Below are 6000 nucleotides of genomic sequence, written 5' to 3' on the forward strand. Positions count from 1 at the left end.
TTTTTCCTCTCACTAACAACATATTCATCTGTCTCAGACTGAGACTAAGCTACTGTCATTCAGTCTAATGCCTACTCCTCAGATACTGAAACAACTGATGCAGACTTTCCTGTGCTGGATGAAAAGAGCTTTCAGGCATCAGCATTTTATTCAGCTACAGCTCAGCCCATCTTCTTAACCCAAAACTGCAATACCTGGGAAAATAACTCCATTAAGGCATCACAAAGTTCAACAAGTGATGTAACCTGGGAGAACTTAATCCTTTGAGACCTACGAAACACCAGGAAGGCAACCTAATTCATCCCCACCACTGCAGCTGCACAGATAGCACCCTAGGAAATTATTACTTTTAAAAGTATCCAACAATTAGGTTTTTTTTATTATTATTATTGGATCTAGCAATACAGCTGGAGCTCTTTCTATTTTATAAAGACATATGAGTTTCTAAAGAGAAATCAAAACCACTGGCAAAGAACAAATACTGCTAAAATCAATTCACTGTCCCTTCAGTAACTTACTCTTTAAAAGATAACAGACTAGGAGCAAGAAAAACTCTTTTCAGATGCAGGCCTCAGATCTGCTAGAAAGAATGGCAGAATTCTCAAGGGTGGCAGCTAAGAAAACCTCAGGACTGTTCTTAATAGCATCAGAAATAACAGCAACATCCTTCTTTTCTGTCTCCTCAAGTACTTAACCTTCCAATAAAACCAAAATTCAGCTTGCTGTTTTACTGACTCCTTCAATCACAACCAGACAGGTCACTGCACAGACACATTGCAGCGTCCTGTCGGGTTTTGGACATATCTGAAGACAGTCTACAGCCACCCTGGACAGCTTGCTCCAGTGCTTGATCACCATCAGTGGAAGGATTTTTTCCCTTATATTTAACTATAACTCTCCTTGATGCAACCTGTAACCCTTGCCTCTCATCCTTTCATCTGTCACTCTAAGATATTGGATGCTATGCTGTCTATTGCCTGCTGTAGGGATGGAAGAGCAGCTGGATCCCCCTTAGCTCCTTCTCTCCTTTTACTAAACAAGCTCCAGCTGCCTCTCCACCTAGGTGATTCTCTGGTCATGGCAGTGGACCCTCACAACTGGGATTTCTGGGTACCTGGGCATGTCCTATGCCAGAGCCCCATCAGCCCCCCAGACCACACAGACTGCAACACAGAATCACAGAACCACCAAGGTTGGAAAAGACCTCCATGATCACCCACTCCAACCATCTAGCTATCATCAATATATCCTTACTAAACCATGTCCCTCAGTACAACATCCAAACATTTCTTGAACACCACCACGGACAATGACTCAACCACCTCTCTGGGCAGACAGTTCCAGCACCTGACCACCCTTTCAGAGAATAAATTTTTCCTAATATCCAAACTGAACATCCCCTGGCACAACTGGAGGCCATTCCCTCTTATCCTATCACTAGTTACACAGGAGAACAAGACACAAGTCCCTGAGTGGTACTCCGTATCACTTCAACCCTGCAACAACCCAACCATACTGATGCAATGAGACTGTTCTTACTATGAGTCATCTGTGGTTATTAAATTAACTTTTACTTCTTTCTAGTTTAGAGAAACATTTTTAAAAACATCCAGGCATATCGACTGAGACATAAATTGAAAGGTCACCTACTGCAAGCATCTAAATGAAGAGATAAGAATACTTCTCTGTTTTTACATAACTCGGAAGACCATCTGGTAAAAATGAAGCAGATTCACCAGCTGTTCACAAAACAAGCTAATACAGTTACCAGCATCAGAAGTCTAGAAAAGGTCTGGGCGTATGCTACATGCTCGAGTTTTGCCCAATGCTTTCAATTCCTGCCCCAACTGTTCATACTACTTGAGCACCGCATTACACAAAGTGAGAAAACATTGTCCCCCTTCTACAGAGGGTAACAAAAGTGGTATTTCTGAAGGTCAAACAAGACTTGCTACCTATTAGTTAGCATGCAAACAAGAGTGAACTTTGCCCACGCTGAGATGACTGCAGACCTCCTGAATAAAGCAAGCAGGGTACAAAGTCTGAGCTGGTAGCATGAAGCTCCAACCACTTCTGAGCAGAACTAGCTAGCGTGGAATCACATTAACCATATTCAACTGGTTTCCAGCAGAATTTGTAGCAAATTCTGCTTCCAGAAAGCCATGGAGGCACAACACTAGGAAGTCCATCATCTGAGCCAAGACATGAACCCCAGTTTCACAAGCCCCATCTGACACTTGAGTATTTTAGCCACATCTTCTCTGCACTACATACAAAGAGCGGTACTCAAACTGAATTAAAAACCATGCCAAACCAAAAACAAGCAGCCATTGATGAGTACTCTGGACTACTAAACCCATCTGCCTTTTCTGAAGGCTGAAGATGTCCTTCTTTCACTACAGCTGCTATCCAACTACAAAATGTTTTAGTTCAGATTATCATAATTTTTCCTGTGCTTGCTTAATCTGCAAAAGCATCTCAGTGAAAGTAAAAACACCAACGTTTCCTGAATCACAGTTGCTCTCAGAGTGTACAAATACTGCTCTGAAAGTAATGCCTCTTGTTCTATTATGTTGGTCCACAGTGTCAGAAGTGGACACTGGTGGTATGGCAGTAAAGGTTGAACCTTCCCACCAACATCCCATTCAACGCTGATGTCGTGTGACAGATGGCAGCAGAGGGACAGCCTGACAGAATGGCATCCAACATGGAAGCGTATATGAAGCAAAGGTGTGTCACTGAATTCCTTCATATGGAAAAAGTGGCACCCACTAACATTCACTGATACTTGACAAGCATTCACAGAGACCAAACAGTGGCTGTGAGCACAGTCAGTGGTGCACTTCAGCAGAGACAACAGTGGGTCATCTCCATTGGTGCAGATTTTTACAAGAGCAGCATGCAGGCTCTTGTTCACTGATAGCGAAAATGTACAAGTAGGGGTGGCGACTACCTTGAAAAACAGCGTTCTGTAGATGAGAAGTTGCTCTACCAAATAGTTTTATTTTGCTCTTTGTATCTTTTGTAGTTTCCATGGAAATAAATAGGAGGTGTTACTTTCGGAATGCTCTGCATACATTATCATGTCAGAAAACAATACATATGGAAAACAAGGGTCAGAAAAACACTCCGGGTTCCTCGATAGTTACAAATATCTTTTTCCTCATTACTTCTAAAGCAATAGAATCCTAGAAGAAATTGAAGAAGGAATAAATTTTTCAGACAAACACACAAAGGAAGAGCACTAACTCCTATTTAATACATCCATATCTCTATACTCAACATTCCATAGTCATATATTTTGGTACAGAACAGGACAACAAGGAATGGACGTATTTGTCAAAATCTGGAAGTACTATCCAAAATAAGAGAGTACATGAACATGCAAATCCCAGTAAAATACATCCCATACCATAAAGTGGGCCAACTATGACTGTAAAAAAAACATTTGACTAAAGACACAAATATTACATAAGCTTCTAAAAGCATCAGGACAAGGAAGGCTGCCAACAGGTCAGAAGGATCAAAGAAGATACCAAAGAAGTATTAATGGAAGGCAAGGACATAATGGAAAAGCTAAATGAATTGTGCGTGCTCATTTTCACTACAGAGGAACTTAAAGCTCATCCCATAAGAGTTCTCTGTAAAGAGAAGCTTTGTTATTCTGAAGTATCAATAGACATACCCAGAACAAACCACCAGGATAAGACAGTCTCCAAAATTTTAAGGGAACTTCAGCAAATGATTTTTTTTTTTTTTTAATCATCTGTTCTTTAAACCAGACTTAAGTGTTCAATTTCCCTTCTTCCTACAGTATAGGCATCAAATTTTTGTGGACTTCATTGAAGGAAGACCAGAGAGGGTTAAGATTTCTGCAGTTTGGGCAACTTTGACTTCTGTATCATAAGAGATAGTAGAAGCTCCAGTGAAACATGCAGAATAGGATGAGTATATACACTAATATATATACAATATACTGAGTAAAAGTAAACCTACGTATCACAGAACTACTTAGAGATCTCCAAAGAACTCAAATGATGAAGAACTCAAAGCTGTATCAAACTGACACAATTTCCAAAATTCTCCTAAAAATCTTTATCATTACACTCTCAAAATGCTGACTTCCAGGAACAAGAAAACCCACTCAAATACTATTTCTTACTGCTCTTTCCTAAGGATTAGCCACCAGCCACTGCTTGCAGATGAGACATTCAGCAACCTGGGTTTTCAGTCTGAGCTGATACAGCACCTTTGGTATTTGCTCACACAAATAGCCTGACCTTTAAAAAAAAAATAATAGAGATGACTCAGATCCAGAACTCCTGTCTTTACAAATTGTTTCCTGCAATAGGTAGAATATGAAACCTATGTAAAATAGCTCTGAAAGACTAATCTGTTCTGCTCTGGTTTCAAATAGTCTTAAAACTCCAGTTTTATCAAAGTATCTTCTGAAAGCATAACTACTTCCACAGAACAAAGACCTGCTCAGCCAGTTAAATTCAGAGGATCACCACAGGACTGCTTTGATAGACCAAATAACATCTAACGCATACATTAGGACTTTGGTTTCCTCTTCAACTTGTTTTTAACAATTGCATATTATCTAGTAAATTCTAAAAAATTGGCTTAATTAGCAGGTATCAGTCAAGCCACCAAGCACATAATTTCCTTTCATCCAAATGACGAGGGACAACTCAAATGCTAGGTGTTTACCTAGGCTTCTTCTAGTTCTTACAGCAGTTAAAAGGAAGGACTCATTTAATGGCTGCCCCACCAAAATACACTAAGCATGCAGTATGCTTTCATCCATCTCCTACCCCTAAGGCCACTTACAGCAAACAAAAGCAATTGCATTGCAAACCAAGAGGCCCAACTACCAGTTCCAATGCTGTTACTACTGACTGTGCAATGCACAAACATATCTACTCACTACAAAAATATAAATTCTATCCCCCCAAAAATGCTATGTAGTTTCTTTAATAAGCTATTAACTCCTGTTCGCAGTAGGAAAAGCAAGAAAACAAGGCATGCAGTGGTAAGTAAACTATGACAACTGCCTAAATAGAGAAGGGAACATCTCAGACCTTCTGCACTGAGATTCTTTTAAGATTGGAAGTTCCCAGAACTCCTCAGGAATAGCATGTCTTCATCCTCTTCTTTTCTACACCTCCCTCCAGTCAAAAATATCAACTCAGTAAATTTGTTTACTGTAAATGATACTTGTGCACAGAGAAACGTAAGTTGCACATTTCACTTTTTATTTGCCAAACAAATGTCCTCTTTTCTTACAATGAAAACACATTCCTAGCTTCTACGAGTAGATACAATAACTTACAGATTATAGCTACTACTAGTTGTCTTAGTATTTGAAAAACATCTATCACCTCTCAGTCAGTTTCAGTGACCTACAAACACAAATATCGATATGAATGGGCCAACGGAAAAAGTGATGTGATTACTATGATGTGAAGACTCTTTCCAAGGTAACTGAATGAAAGGAACTGCATAAACTCTTTCTAAAAATGAATCGGTGCTCCAGCAGTAAATTATTTAGGTTCTTACAGCTAGGCTGTAATGTACAGATATCACAGTATCTTCTCTCCATAAATGTCAAACTGTATTTTTAATTAAGTATCTGTCCTTATGTAAGAGCATAGCAGACTTCTCCATGAAGAGTTATCAGTGAAAATATCCAAGTTATCATGTTATAAAATGAACATCATTCTTACATGAATTTCTCATTTTGCAACTCTGCAATCCACTTCATCTCCTGTTTAAAGGCCAGAGAGGAGATGAGGAAGTCAAACCAGCTTTGTCCTGGTGCATATGAGCTCCTGTGTCACAAGTGAATCTAGGAGTATCTAAAGAAATTCAACTGTTGATTCTTCAAAAATACATAAAAAACAAATAAATATGAGTAACAGCCTTGGCAGCAGCCAATGACAAACAAAGTAACCAAACTAAAATACACTAAGCATGCAGTATACTTCCATCACATCT

Source organism: Meleagris gallopavo, chromosome 10 (assembly GCF_000146605.3).
Source record: "Meleagris gallopavo isolate NT-WF06-2002-E0010 breed Aviagen turkey brand Nicholas breeding stock chromosome 10, Turkey_5.1, whole genome shotgun sequence".
Classification (NCBI taxonomy): Eukaryota; Metazoa; Chordata; class Aves; order Galliformes; family Phasianidae; genus Meleagris; species Meleagris gallopavo.